General features: G+C 45.9%; 1 protein-coding gene across 2 annotated transcripts in view; it reads right to left on the bottom strand.

The window, feature by feature from the left end:
• Positions 1-16,259, bottom strand: part of PREPL (prolyl endopeptidase like) — a 76,597-nt gene that overhangs the window by 10,137 nt on the left and 50,201 nt on the right. The gene's annotated exons all lie outside the window — the stretch shown is intronic.

Genomic DNA, 16,259 nt, shown 5'->3' with positions numbered 1-16,259 from the left:
GATGTGGGAGTTTAGGGATTGGAAATACCGTTTGGGGACGATCAAAGGCATGTGCTGTAGTATATATAAACATTTCGGTTGTATGGCCATTTTGACTAGATTTATGCGACCTGCAACTGATAGGGGCAGCCTGGACCACTGTTTAAGTTTGTGTCTTATGGTCTCGAATAGAGGGTCAATATTTTCTTCTAGGGCTCTATTGTGGTTTCGGGTTATGTTTATCCCTAGGTATTTGAACGTTGGTACCACCGCCAGACCATATCTAGCTACTGAGGGGTCTGTCACAGGGTTATGATCCATGTATAGGATCGTGGATTTGGACCAATTTACTTGTAGGCCTGAGTACTGGGCAAATTTATCAATGTGTTGTAGGGCCTGGGGGAAGGAGGTTTCTGGATTTGACAAGAACAGGATCGTATCATCCGCGTAAAGGCCCACCTTGCTCTCCAGGCCACCCCACTTGATTCCGGTTACGGCCGGAGTGGCTCTCAAACGGATCGCCAGCGCCTCTATGGCTATGGCGAATAAAGCCGGGGATAGTGGGCAGCCCTGACGGGTGCCCCTGGTCAATGAGAAGTCGGCTGATGGAATACCGTTTACAGTTACATTGGCGCTTGGAGATTTGTATATTATTTTGATCCAATGTATAAACTGGGGACCGAAACCGAAGCGAAGGAGGCATGCTTCCAGAAAGCTCCACTCCAGGGAGTCGAAGGCTTTCATCATGTCCAGTGATGCGAAGGCCCAGGGCATATTAAATTTGGTACCAATCTGAATGGCGGTTTGGACTTTTCTTATATTGATCGTTGTGGATTTCCCTGGCATGAAGCCGGTCTGGTCTGGATGTATAATAGAAAGGATGACTTGGTTTAATCTGGTTGCTAGGACTTTGGTTAGGATTTTGTAGTCTGCATTGACTAGCGAAATGGGTCGATAGGAGCTGCAGTCCAACGGGTTTTTATTGGGCTTTAGTAGGACGATTATGGTGGCTTTATAAAATGAGGGGGGAAGGGAGTTACCTATTTGGGCTTGAAGTAGTGTTTCATGCAGTAGTGGGGTGAGGTGTTCACTATATTTTTGGTACACTTCAATGGGGAGGCCATCTGGGCCAGGGGATTTATTCAGTGCCATATCTTGGATAGTTTGCTGAACCTCCTCTAGGGAAATAGGGGCCTCTAGAAGCGCTATCTGTTCGGCCTCGAGTGTTGGGAATATCAGATCCTGGAGGTAGTTGAGGGTGTCTGAAGTGGTTTTGTTAGTAGAAGAGCTGTAAAGATTGGCGTAGAATTCTCTAAATCGTTCTGTGATGGACTGGGCATCGGTGAGCGTCTCGCCTTGTGTGTTTTGAATTTTGAGGATAGTATTAGAGTGGCTCTCCCGCCTGATGAGATTAGCCAGAAGATGGCTGGATTGGTTCCCCAGTTCGAAGTAATATTGTTTGGTGAAGAATAATTTACGTTTGGTTTTTTCATGGATTTGAATTTTATGCAGGCGGGACATGCCGAGCCATGCCACTTTGTTGGAGTCTGTAGGGTCGGAGATGTATAGTTTTTCCGCCTCCGTAGCCCGGGTCTCAATGTCGCGGTCGGACTGGGATGTGGATTTTTTAATGTGAGTGATGGTGGATTTAAGACAGCCTCTGAGGTAAGCCTTGAGGGTATCCCATTTCAGGGCATAGTGAGTGTTGTTGTTGTGGACGTCTAGAAAGGTTGATATGTGGGCGGGTGTTTGGTCGTCGGTATCAATAAGTTTAAGCCAGAATGGATGAATTTTCCAGTTGGGGATGATTTTAATTTGGGGGAATTTTAAGGTTAATAGAATCGGGCAATGGTCCGAGACGCCCCGTGGGCAGTGTGTTATATTGGAGAGATAGATTGCTAGAGATGGGGAGCCAAATATGTAGTCGATTCTGGACAGGGTGTTATGTCCCTGGGAATGGCAGGTGTATTCCTGGGTAGTGGGGTGACTGATGCGCCAGAAATCCACCCATCCCACGCTGTCGGTAAGCTGTTGCAGAGAGGATTTAGCAGTGGTAGGGGCTGTGGATGGTGTATGGAATCTATCTATATTTAGATCCATTACTTGGTTAAAGTCCCCCATACAGATGACGCTTGCTAGGGGATATTGGTGGGCAAACGCGATGGCCGCTTGTACGGGATATTGGTTGTTATGGGGTGGGTTGTATATACATAAGATGGTATAGGGTTTAGAGTCTATTTCAGCATATGTAAAAATGAATCTCCCTTCAGGGTCTCTACGGGTGCTAATTGGGTTCCATCTTACTGCTTTGTGGATAAGGAGTGAGACTCCCCTGGAAGAGGAGGTGTGATAGGAGTGGCTTACCCATTGGACCCACGGTTTTTTGAGTAGTTCGGCCTTTTCTGAGGTGAGGTGAGTTTCCTGTAAACATACAATGTGAGGATTAAATTGTTTAATGCATGAAAACACAGCCTTGCGCTTGGCGGTGGTACCCAAACCTCTCACATTCCAACTAAAACAAGCTAACGCCATTTAAGTGGTAAAAAGACCCGGTAGTTTACGGGTAGGGCGTTTAAGAGCGGCGGCAATTTGCGTGTATTAATGGGATAGTAGCACCGGCACGGACTCTCCGGGGATTTAACAAAAACTGAACTATAATCACATAAACAGTCAACATGTAACATTCCGTTTAACAATTATAACGGAAATGTCAAGAGAAAATCTTAAAGTTACGCTCTAACAAGAGAGTAACGGTTGTTGCCAGTAGGGGAAATTCCTGTGGCCTTAAGGGAAGTGGTGGCCTCGACTGAGACTAGTAGGTTTTGTGTCTTGAGGTCCCGATGAGGGGCTTATTGAATATTAATTGCCCATTGTTCCCAGTAGGCCAGGGGAATTACAGAGTAACATTACAAATAAGATTTAGAATATAGCTACGGCGTGTTCAGGATCCAGCGTCCGCGGATGGTGTAGGATGCATCTGGAGCCATTCCATGGCTTCGGCTGGTGATTGCATGAAGAGGGCTTTCCCGTCCGCTACAATGCGCAGGCGGGCTGGGTAGGCCATGGAGTAAGGAATATTCCTGTCCTTGAATTTTTTCTTGACCTCTATGAAGGTGGCTCTCTGCTTCTGTAAATCCGCGGAAAAGTCAGGAAAAATGGAGATCAGCGAATTGTTGTGTTTAAGTGGGCCCTTAAGTCTGGCTTGACGCAGTGCGGTGTCACGGTCTCTGCAATTTAGAATCCTTGCCAGAAAGGGGCGCGGGGGGGCACCCGGGGGTGGAGGTCTAGTCGGGACACGATGGGCTCTCTCTACGGTGAAGGAGGCCGAGAAAATGTCGTTCCCCAGTATAGACTTTAGCCAATTCTCTGTGAAAGACTCCGGATGGGAGCCTTCTGCTCGCTCCGGCAAGCCGATTATCCGTAGGTTGTTACGGCGGAGGCGATTTTCTAAGTCATCCATCTTGGACTGGCAAAATTCTGATTGTTTGGTAACTTTGTGTATTGCTGCCGGGAGTGGTTTCAGGGAGTCTTCAATGCTGGAAACGCGGTCTTCCATCTCACTCATTCTGCCTCGCATGTTTTGTAAGTCCTGTCTCAGCAGGGAGACATCTGCTTTGATTTCGTCTATTTTGCCCATGAGGGAGGATTTGCAGATATTAATGGCTTCAAGAAGTTGCCGCATAGTGGGTTCCGGGGGTTGCCCCGGGTCTGTCTCGCTCTCTCTCGCCTGGGTGGCACGTGCAGGCCGTGGTGTGTGTTCAGGTGTCTCAGTCCTAGAGAATTCTTTAAGTTTTTCGGCCGCAGTGCCGCCCTTGGCTCGGGTACTCATGTTGAACAAATATTAAGCGAGGAGGATGGATGGGGCTGTCGGAGTATATCTCCGCGATGTTATTGAGAGAGAATGTATAAAGCTGAAGAAAGGCCTTGCTCGTGTTGTTAGTGGAGCTGGGTGTCTTGAAGCGCTCAGCGGTGTTAGCTGGACACAGCCGGCCGTTAGGAGTGTGGGCCCTTGAACGTCGTGTAGGGGCCTGGACTGCAAACCAGTCAGCTTAGCAGGAGATGGTATTTGGAGAAGGCGTGAGGGCTAGGCCTCAGGGATTTAATGTGGGTCCTGTAGTGGCTCCTGGGGAGTTGTCCTTGGGTCCCAAACAAATAAATGATTTAATGGGCTTGTTGTTACAGCTGCCTTCACGAGCGCCGCTTGTCGGAGGTTATCCCGGGTGCACGGGTTTGTAAGGGGTTGTGGTGCTGTCTCTAATTTTCTTTTTTTTATGGAATGTCCTGCTAAGGGCCTTATCTGGGGGTGCTCCCAGTATTGGGCGACCCCCTCCTCGGGCGCAGCTTATGGGATGTTAATCCTCCGGGCAATGACCCCCCCCCTGACTTTACTCACAGTTCGTGGTCCCTCAGAGCAGGGGCCCAGCGGTGGATGAGCTCCGCCACGGATCTTATATGTCGGCGGGCAGGTCGGTATAATGCAGCAGCGCTGCAGCTCCGGTCGGCGTGCCGCCGCTCTAAAGGGTCCCGTCCGACAGGAGAAGACGGCCAGCCCGTGATGCACTCAGGGCCTGCAGGGGGCGGGTTCGTCCGGGGCTCCGCTAGCGGGACGCTGCAGGAGAATCTCAGCAGCAGGCCAGTAGGTCTCGGGCGCCTCCGCCGAAGTGTCTCGGCGGCGACCTGGAGATGGCCCCTCCGGGGGCGCGTGTGTCTGCACCGCTCGCGGGGGAGGGGGGGGGCCGAGCGTTATGATGCAGCGCGGCCGCTTGCACCGCCGATGGTCTCGAGCCGCTGCACCGCTGGCTTCAGGTGCCGGGAGCCGGTCCCTCTGGTGTGTCGGGGCTAAATACGCCCGGAGGTTCTGTCGCGCGGCGCCGCCGGGTCGCGGCCGAGAGTGCCAGCAGGGCGCTGGCAGGTGGTCGCCTCGCGCTCCGTCCCGAGTCTCCCGCCGTCCAGCGGGAACCCAGAAGCGCCGCTGTTTCCTGTACCGCTGCTGCAGCAGGGTGAGTAGGTCCCGTCGGTGCCTCAGGGAGGTAGTGGAGTACTATTAGGCCAGGATTATTGCAGGATGATGAAAATCCCCTGGGGAGCTACACCTAAGTGCGACCGGCCATCTTGGTTGCAGGCCACGCCCCCCGGTTTTCAGCATTTTTAGTTTACAGCTAGCATGAACATCAGAAACGCAATAGAACCGCAGTCTTACATATCTAACTACCTTCAAATCTCAAGTGTGTTACGGACAAAAGTCCAATCCCCACCATGGGTGTACGGACCCAATAGAAGAGTATCGCCAGGATATATAACCCTAAAGTGTGTGTATGATATATATCTATCTAAAAGCGAAAGCCCTAAAGCTTGAAATTTGGCATGACCATTCTTTAGGTCCTAAATAGGAACAGTAAAGGGGACGCAACTTGATTATTCAATTTGAAGTGCGAAAATTCACGAAAAACCGCAATACATGAGATAGTTATTTTCTGAGAAACCATAAAGCCTAGGGAAATGATTTTTTGCAAACACACTACCTTCAGGTTGTAGAGACATACTAAGCAAGCAGTTTTGAAAAATTCATTGCCCAACAGCGATATTTCACAATCAAAAGGCTAATCTTGGAAATTCGGTATGTAAATAGGGAAAGTAAAGGGGTCGCAACTTGATTATCTACCTCACCTCTATGTGTATATACCGAAGAGAATCTACCTCACCTCTAGGTGTATATACCGAGGAGAATCTACCTCACCTCTATGTGTATATACCGAAGAGAATCTACCTCACCTCTATGTGTATATACCGGGGAGAATCTACCTCACCTCTGTGTGTATATACTGGGGAGAATCTACCTCACCTCTGTGTGTATATACTGAGGAGAATCTACCTCACCTCTGTGTGTATATACTGAGGAGAATCTACCTCACCTCTATGTGTATATACTGTGGAGAATCTACCTCACCTCTATGTGTATATACTGTGGAGAATCTACCTCACCTCTATGTGTATATACTGTGGAGAATCTACCTCACCTCTATGTGTATATACTGTGGAGAATCTACCTCACCTCTATGTGTATATACTAAAGAGGATCTACCTTATCTCTAGGTGTATATACCAAGGAGAATCTACCTCACCTCTATGTGTATATACTGAAGAGAATCTACCTCACCTCTATATGTATATACCGAGGAGAATCTACCTCACCTCTATGTGTATATACTGAAGAGAATCTACCTCACCTCTATATGTATATACCGAGGAGAATCTACCTCACCTCTGTGTGTATATACTGTGGAGAATCTACCTCACCTCTATGTGTATATACTGAAGAGAATCTACCTTATCTCTAGGTGTATATACCGAGGAGAATCTACCTTATCTCTAGGTGTATATACCGAGGAGAATCTACCTCACCTCTATGTGTATATACCGAGGAGAATCTACCTCACCTCTATGTGTATATACTGTGGAGAATCTACCTCACCTCTATGTGTATATACCGAGGAGAATCTACCTCACCTCTATGTGTATATACCGAGGAGAATCTACCTCACCTCTAGGTGTATATACCGAAGAGAATCTACCTCACCTCTAGGTGTATATACCGAAGAGAATCTACCTCACCTCTAGGTGTATATACCGAAGAGAATCTACCTCACCTCTATGTGTATATACCGAGGAGAATCTACCTCACCTCTATGTGTATATACCGAGGAGAATCTACCTCACCTCTATGTGTATATACCGAGGAGAATCTACCTCACCTCTATGTGTATATACCGAGGAGAATCTACCTCACCTCTATGTGTATATACTGAGAATAATCTACCTCACCTCTATGTGTATATACTGTGGAGAATCTACCTCACCTCTATGTGTATATACTGAAGAGAATCTACCTAATCTCTATGTGTATATACTGAAGAGAATCTACCTAATCTCTATGTGTATATACTGAGGAGAATCTACCTCACCTCTATGTGTATATACTGTGGAGAATCTACCTCACCTCTATGTGTATATACCGAGGAGAATCTACCTCACCTCTATGTGTATATACCGAGGAGAATCTACCTCACCTCTATGTGTATATACTGAGAATAATCTACCTCACCTCTATGTGTATATACTGAAGAGAATCTACCTAATCTCTATGTGTATATACTGAGGAGAATCTACCTCACCTCTATGTGTATATACTTTATTATTGGTGATGTATGTCCTAGATTGCAAGTTAGCCAAAAAGAAAACTTTTTCTGCGCTCAGTGAATTGTACGTTTCCACAAATGATAGTTGTCAAGGATATATAGGAGTTACACTTACTGGGGAGGAGGGGGGTATGATGACCATGAGCCCCCTCCTTGAAGTGATATCTCCTTTCTCTCCAAATAGAGGTTTCCAAGCGTTTAAAATAGAATAACAACACTTTTTTATTCCAGTATTCGTTAAAAAACAGGCAACGCGTTTCTGTGCTCACAGGCACCTTTCTCAAGCCATAGTTAAACAACACAATCATCACATATATATATAGTATTATAAGGTCACTTACATTACAAGTTACCGGTGTCTCACGGTGGTGGCGGCCATATTGGGGGCGTGTTCGTGTATGCCAACGTCAACGCGGTGGTCATGTGACCAGAGTTTGGCGTCCTCACAGTTAAACGGCATAAGGGATATCACAAGGGGCGTGTCTGACGTATTCGACATCATCACGGCCGTCATGTGATCGGCATAAGGCATTCCTACTATCAAATGCATGGGGCATATTGTTAGAGGCGTGTCAGATGCTTCCGCCGTCATCACTATCGTCATGTGACTGACACGTGATGTGCCCTTAGTCTGTATATTATGGGCGACGCCATATCTATGGGCACAGCGTCATTGCGCCCGTCACGTGATCGATACGTGACGTTCTTATAGCTATAGTGTTAGGAGCGGTATTCTGAGCAAAAGCTCGCTCTCCCTGTGTATCGCATGTATATCATATTTATACAGAAGGGGTATTATTTGTTTTCCTACCATTCTCCTATGAGGTGGAGTAAATAATCTACTTTAAGGCCGCCTGCACACGGGCGGAAATCCCGCGGCGGTATTTCCCGCGGGATTTCCGCCACTGAAAGTTTGCATAGGAGTGCATTACAATACGCACTCCTATGCAGACGGCCGCGGTTTGGCCGTGCGAAATCTCGCGCGGCAAACAAACCGCGGCATGCCCTATTTTTGTGCGGGGCACGCACTCACCCGGCCGCCGGCTCCGGTCTGCGCATGCGCCGGCTGCAACGCAGCCGGCACATGAAAGAGCCGGGGCCGCCAGGTGCGGGTGAGTACATGCTCGTCCCTGCAGGCTCTCGGGTCGGGTCCCGCGGCGAGAATTTACGCTGCCGGATCCGACCCGCTCGTCTGCAGGTGGCCTAACAGTTGCATAATTTGTGTATATAAGCGGTAAAAGTTTTAGTATGTATAAACATACATATATAGATATTTATAATCAATCTTAACATATATAAAATTAATAATAAAAATTTGTGATCTACCTTCTACAATGTCCATGTGGGCTAAGGTATATCGGGCGTACAATTAATCCCTTACGAATACGGATTAACAAACATCGTAACAACATAGTGAATGGCTTTGATAAACACAGCATCTCAAGACATTTTATGAAAGTACATAATAAAGATGCTAGGGGTTTGAAAGTAACACCATTAGAGAAGGTAAAACCAGAAATGTTTTCTCTACTCAAAAAACGAGAAATGTACTGGATTTTTCGATTACAAACATTAAATCCTCTAGGGCTGAATGAAACTCTCGAAAAAAAATTTTAAATAAAAACTTTTAAATAGAACTGAACAAAAGAAAAGTCTTATACGTAAAAACCCTTTTAAAAAAAATAACACACTGGTAGAGAAGAAATCTGTTTATTTTTATTGCAAAATTTTTTTGGAGGGATTTTATAGACTATATTTGTATTAATTTTATATATGTTAAGATTGATTATAAATATCTATATATGTATGTTTATACATACTAAAACTTTTAACGCTTATATACACAAATTATGCAACTGTTAAAGGGGTTGTCCCGCGCCGAAACGTTTTTTTTTTTTTTTTCAATAGCCCCCCCCCGTTCGGCGCGAGACAAACCCGATGCAGGGGTTTAAAAAAAAACAAACGGATAGTGCTTACCTGAATCCCCGCGCTCCGGTGACTTCTTACTTACCTTGCGAAGATGGCCGCCGGGATCTTCACCCTCGGTGGACCGCAGGTCTTCTGTGCGGTCCATTGCCGATTCCAGCCTCCTGATTGGCTGGAATCGGCACACGTGACGGGGCGGAGCTACGAGGAGCCGCTCTCCGGCATGAGCGGCCCCATTCAGAAGAAAGAAGACCGGACTGCGCAAGCGCGTCTAATTGGGCGATTAGACGCTGAAAATTAGACGGCACCATGGAGACGAGGACGCTAACAACGGAACAGGTAAGTGAATAACTTCTGTATGGCTCATAATTAATGCACAATGTACATTACAAAGTGCATTAATATGGCCATACAGAAGTGTATACCCCCACTTTGTTTCGCGGGACAACCCCTTTAAAGTAGATTATTTACTCCACCTCATAGGAGAATGGTAGAAAAACAAATAATACCCCATCTCTATAAATATGATATACATGCGACACACAGGGAGAGCGAAATTTTGCTCAGAATACCGCTCCTAACACTATAGATATAAGAACGTCATGTATCGATCACGTGACGGGCGCAATGACGCTGTGCCCATAGATATGGCGTCGCCCATAATATACAGACTAAGGGCACATCACGTGTCAGTCACATGACGATAGTGATGACGGCGGAAGCATCTGACACGCCTCTAACAATATGCCCCATGCATTTGATAGTAGGAATGCCTTATGCCGATCACATGACGGCCGTGATGACGTCGAATACGTCAGACACGCCCCTGGTGATATCCCTTATGCCGTTTAACTGTGAGGACGCCAAACTCTGGTCACATGACCACCATGATGACGTTAGCATACACGAACACGCCCCCAATATGGCCGCCGCCACCGTGAGACACCGGTAACTTGTAATGTAAGTGACCTTATAATACTATATATATGTGATGATTGTGTTGTTTAACTATGGCTTGAGAAAGGTGCCTGTGAGCACAGAAACGCGTTGCCTGTTTTTTAACGAATACTGGAATAAAAAAGTGTTATTATTCTATTTTAAACGCTTGGAAACCTCTATTTGGAGAGAAAGGAGATATCACTTCAAGGAGGGGGCTCATGGTCATCATACCCCCCTCCTCCCCAGTAAGTGTAACTCCTATATATCCTTGACAACTATCATTTGTGGAAACGTACAATTCACTGAGCGCAGAAAAAGTTTTCTTTTTGGCTAATAGTCATTTTCTATTATATTTCTTTGGGATCACTCTCTCACGAGAGACCCCAATCACTTCCGCAGCTCTCCCCCCTTCTGGAGGATTAGAATTGTGTTGTTTTGCACAGCCGAATGACGATCCTGAGGCGATATCTGGGTACACTTTTCTAGATTGCAAGTGGCTCTATAGCGAGGGCAAACAAGGCCAAAGACAGAGGCAGCCCTGTCGTGTGCCTCTACCCAATGGGAACTGGGCAGAAACATGGACATTGGCTTTAATATTGGCCACCGGAGAGTAATACAGGATCTTTACCCATTTAATAAACGTTGGCCCAAATCCAAACCATTGCATCACTGCCCACAGGTACTTCCACTCCACTGACTCGAAGGCCTTTTCCAATAAATACCAGGGTGTGCTTCTCACAGTTCGAGTGTTCATACATCAGATGGTCAAAAAGTCGCCTTAGATTCATGTCCGTACTTTTGCCAGGCATGAAACCAGACTGGTCAGCATGTACAATCTCTCCGAGGACCAAGTTTATGCGAGTCACCAGTATTTTTGCAAGAATTTTAACGTTGTTGTTAAGGAGTGAGATGGGCCAGTAGGAGCCACAGTCCGCAGGGTCTTTTCCAGCTTTAGGGATCATGACAATTAGGGCTTTGCGCATAGTATCTGGTAAGGCACCATCTCGCAGGATAGAATTGTATAACTTTAGGAGCCGTGGGGCCAGGAAGTCCGCATTCTTTTTATACCATTCCCCAGCAAGCCCATCCACACCCGGGGATTTCTGATTGGGGAGCGACTTGATGGCATCTGTTATTACCTCTATGCTTAGGACCCTGTCCAGATACGCCACACTGGACTGGCTCAGATAGTCTGTTAGTTTTTCATCAGAACAGCTAAGTTTAGAGGTATATAGGTTTCTATAAAAATAGGCAAACGTTTGGTTGACAAGTTGTGGGTCATCTATCAGGGCACCCAAAGCATCTTGTACCACTGCAATTGGTGGCAGTAACTGGTCTTCTATGGTCAAGTAGGTCAGTAGGTGGCCATTCTTATCCCCCTGGTCGAAGACCTGGTGTCGGGAGTAAAATAGCTTCTTTTTTGTAAATTCAGTTAATAGCTATTTATATGCCCATCATAGTTTGTTTAGGTCCAGGTAAGCTTACGGGGAAGGGTTCGCTATGTGCTTGGCCTCTGCAGCAACAAGGCGACATTCCAAGTCAAGCCGGGTGGCTCGTAGGGACCTCCTGTACATGGCTATGGCATATGTGAAGGACCCTCTAGTGCAAGCCTTGACTCTGGGCAGATAGGATACATCATGCACCATGGGAAGACAGTCCACAAGGCCCTTCGCCTCGAAAAAAGGGGAAGACCACAGAAAGCAATATTGCTAAAGTCACTGGGAAAATCAGAAAAGAGAGCAGTACTATAGTCAACCCCAGAAACCAAGGAGGGGGACTCACTCACTGACCACTAATTCTCTAGCTTCCGGTGTCATACAAATTTGAAATTTGGCACGGACATTTTTTAGATCCTAAATAGGAAAAGTAAAGGGGTTGCAGCTTGATCATAGAATGTCAGAGTTGGAAGGGACCTCCAGGGTCATGGGGTCCAACCTCCTGCTCAGTGCAGGATTCACTAAATCATCCCAGGAACCGGTTAAAGAAGATTAAAATCGATAAATCGCCAGGCCCAGATGGACCCAAGGATACTAAGGGAACTAAGTGATGAGTTAGCTAGGCCGCTATACCTAATATTTCTAGACACTATCAAGACCGGTATTGTACCATTGGATCGGCGCATTGCCAACGTGGTTCCAATTTACAAAAAATTTTTTCGAGGGGATTCTGAGAGACGCCATCGATGAGCACCTCAAGGAGAACAAGGGAATAACTCCTCACCAGCATGGATTCATGAAGGGTCGCTCATGTCAGACAAATCTGATCAGTTTCTACGATGAAGTAAGCTCTAAGCTGGACTTGGGAGAATCTATTGATCTCGTATATCTGGACTTCTCTAAAGCCTTTGACACCGTGCCACATAATAGGCTAATATACAAAATGAGACAGCTCTGATTGGGTGAAAACGTGTGTAATTGGGTAAAAAATTGGCTCAATGATAGAAAGCAGAGGGTGGTAATAAATGGCTCATACTCTGATTGGGCCACAGTGGCACTAGTGGGGTGCCACAGGGTTCAGTATTAGGCCCCATTCTGTTCAATATATTTATCAATGACCTGATAGAGGGGCTGCACAGCAAAATTTCAATATAAGCAGATGACACAAAATTATACAATATAATTAATGCAACGGGGGACAATGTGCAGCTACAAACGGACCCAGATAAGCTGGGAGCTTGGGCAGAAAAATGGCAAATGAAGTTCAATGTTGATAAATGTAAGGTTATGCACATGGGCAGCAAAAATGGATGTTACCATTATACACTTAATGGGGTACTGCTAGGGAAAAGTGACATGGAAAAAGACCTGGGGATACTAGTGGATTGTAGACTAAACTGGAGTAACCAATGACAATCAGCTGCGGCAAAGGCAAATAAAGTTTTGGGATGAATTAAAAGAGGTATAGGGGCGAGGGATGAGAACATTATCCTCCCATTATATAAGGCACTTGTCATGGAATACTGCGTACAGTTCTGGTCACCGGTGCTGAGGAAAGATGTTACGGTATTGGAGGGGGTTCAAAGAAGAGCGACTAAGCTAGTACATGGAATGAAGGGACTGAAATACCCAGAGAGGCTATCAAAATTGGGACTATTTACTCTAAAAAAAAGAAGGTTAAGAGGCGACCAAATAACCATGTATAAGTAATAATAATAATAATCTTTATTTGTATAGCGCCAACTTATTCCGCAGCGCTTTCAGGCATGGATAAATGCAAAACAATACAACAATTACAATATAAGGTACATTGGGTTAGACACACATGGGTTGAGGGTGGTACAGGAGGTGCAGGAGTTGGGGAACACAGGCAATAGGAAATTTTATGTACAGATCATTTATATGAAGGCAAACGGGGTGGGGCACCATAGTGAGGGGCAGGGGACTAGGTCAGGAGATTTGGTATGCTTCCCTGTAGAGGTGCGTTTTTAAGGCACGTCTGAAATTTCGTGCATCGGGAATTGTCCGGATGCCTTGGAGTAGAGCATTCCAGAGGATGGGTGCTGCTCTGGTGAAGTCCTGTAGGCGAGCATGAGAGGTTCGTATTACAGGGGTGTTTAGTCTGAGTGTGTTAGTCGATCGGAGTGAGCACGCTGGGTGGTATACTAACAGTAGGGAGGCGATGTATGGTGGTGCAGCGCCATGCAGAGCTTTGTGAGTGAGGTAGAGGAGTTTAAATGTAGTTCTGGAGTGGATGGGCAGCCAATGCAGCGACTGGCATAATGCAGAGGCATCTGAATAACGACTGGATAGAAAAATGAGTCTAGCTGCTGTATTTAGTATGGATTGGAGTGGAGCGAGTCTAGTGCGGGGGAGGCCAATGAGTAGCGAGTTGCAGTAGTCAAGCCGGGAGTGGATGAGCGCAACCACGAGCGTCTTTAGCGTGTCCGTGGTTAGGAACGGACGTATTTTAGTACATGAGGGGTCAATACAAGGATCTCTCCCAGTATCTGTTTATACCCAGGACCGCGACGGTAACGAGAGGGCATCCGCTACGCTTAGAAGAATGCAGGTTTCATCACCAACATAGAAAAGGGTTCTTTACTGTAAGAGCAGTGAGACTGTGGAACTCTCTGCCTGAGGAAGTGGTGATGGCAAAATCCTTAGAGGAGTTTAAAAGGGGACTTGATGTCTTTCTGGAGAGGAAGGATATTATAGGCTATAAATCTAAGGTTATTTGTTAATCCGGGTATACAGGCAGGTAGGAACTATTAGGGGTTGATCCAGGGAATAGTCTGATTGCCATTAGGGAGTCGGGAAGGAATTGTTTCCCCAAAAGGGCTAATTGGCTTCTGCTCTTGGGGTTTTTTGCCTTCCTCTGGATCAACAAAACAGGAGGCTAAAGAGGCTGGACTAGATGGACATTGTCTTCATTCAGCCTTACGAACTATGTTACAGACAGATATTTGTCCAGCCTTTGTTTGAACACTTCCATTGAAAGAGAACTCACTACCTCCTGTGGTAACCTGTTCCACTCAATGATCACTGTCAGAAAGTTTTTTGTAATATCTAATTTGTGTCTCCTCCCTTTCAGTTTCAGCCCATTGCTTCTAGTCTTTCCTTGTGCAAATGAGAATAGGGCTGATCCCTCTGCACTGTGACAGCCCTTCAGATATTTGTAGACAGCTATTAAGCCTCATCTCAGCTTTCTTTTTTGCAAGCTAAACATTCCCAGATCCTTTAACCGTTCTTCATAGGACATGATTTGCAGACCGATCACCATCTTGGTAACTCGTAATTGATTATTCAATTCGAAGTGCGAAAATCCGTGAACAACCGCAATACATGAGATAGTTGTTTTCTTAATAATCATAAGGCCTAGGTAAATGATTTTTTTGTACACACTACCCTCAGGTCATGGAGGTGTACTAAGCAGGCCTCTTAAAGAACTATGCAAAACAGTGAACATATTCAACTTATTCCTTGGTTCCTCTGAAGTAACCACGACTTCATAAAATTTTCTGTGCAAACAACAGGTAAACACCTGCACCAATTTAAATCAGAAGAAGTCTGCTGAGATATAGATAGAGATGATTTTAGATCATAATATATATATATATATATTTTTTTTTTTTTCATTTATCATTCAGATTCTCGCTAGATCTTTTTCAGCTTCTGCAGGCATAAAAAAATCTGACCCCCAGATCACTATGGCTACATTTACTCAGCGATCATCGCTCGTGTGAAAGCAGTTATCGCTAGGAAAACTGTTGGGTGCTAAAGCATTTGATAAGTGTAATAAATGTAATAGGACCCTCAGGCCTCCCTCACACACGAACGCAGCAAAACAATGCTGACACCGGCTTTTAGCGCTTCTCATCACTGACGACAAGTGCCAAATTCCCAAAAAGCGAACAGACTCCACTCAAAAATCGCGGCGCTGGAAAGTACCCTAATCGAGTGGCTGTCTTTGAGGCTCCATTGAAAAACAATGGAGCCTCTGACAGCCTTGAGTGCTGTGCTGAAAGCGCAGCGCTAAATGCTGAAAAATTGTCTATGTGAGGGAGGCCTTAGCCTGTTGTCGTTCGGTTTATTACTAAAACAACTATATGTAGTCATTATTATACCACTACATGCTAAACCTCATACTCACTCACCATCACCATAGCATCTACAGGGTGGGCTGCAGATATCTAGCCTGGCACCACACTCTTATGAAACCTACATTCACACATAGCGCAAATGCTGTGAATTTTCCACAGTAGAAGATTCCATTGTAAAATCCACAGTATTTCGGCATCAAAAAACACATCAAAATCTGCACCATTGGTGCGGACTTGAGCTGCTATTCAACTGCGAATCAGCAGCAGATTTCGGCCTGCAATGCTGCTCCTCTCACCATACTGAGACCTCTCTGCACCGTATATCCTTCAGCTGACAACTAATAATAGGCGCCGCCAGTCAGTTGATGAAGAAGTGGGCACATCACTTGACCAGCAGCAGCGGCTCAGCAACCGTTGCCAACTGCAGGATGTGCACTGCAGAGAGGGGTTGTCCAATCAAAAAAGCTGTTCCATATTGGTAGGATAAGTGATAACCATCTGATTAGTGGTGGTCTGACCACTTAGAACCCTACTGATCACAAAAACGAGGGCCCCAACCATGAATGAACGTAGTGGCATTCGAACATGGGCATTCATGAACTTCATTCATTTCGATAGAACTGCCAGAGATAGCCAGGTTCAAGAGCTCTGACATTTCCAGCAGTCCCAGTGAAATGAAT

This window comes from Eleutherodactylus coqui, chromosome 3 (genome assembly GCF_035609145.1).
Source record: "Eleutherodactylus coqui strain aEleCoq1 chromosome 3, aEleCoq1.hap1, whole genome shotgun sequence".
NCBI lineage: Eukaryota > Metazoa > Chordata > Amphibia > Anura > Eleutherodactylidae > Eleutherodactylus > Eleutherodactylus coqui.
This window is presented reverse-complemented; position numbering and strand designations above follow the sequence as displayed.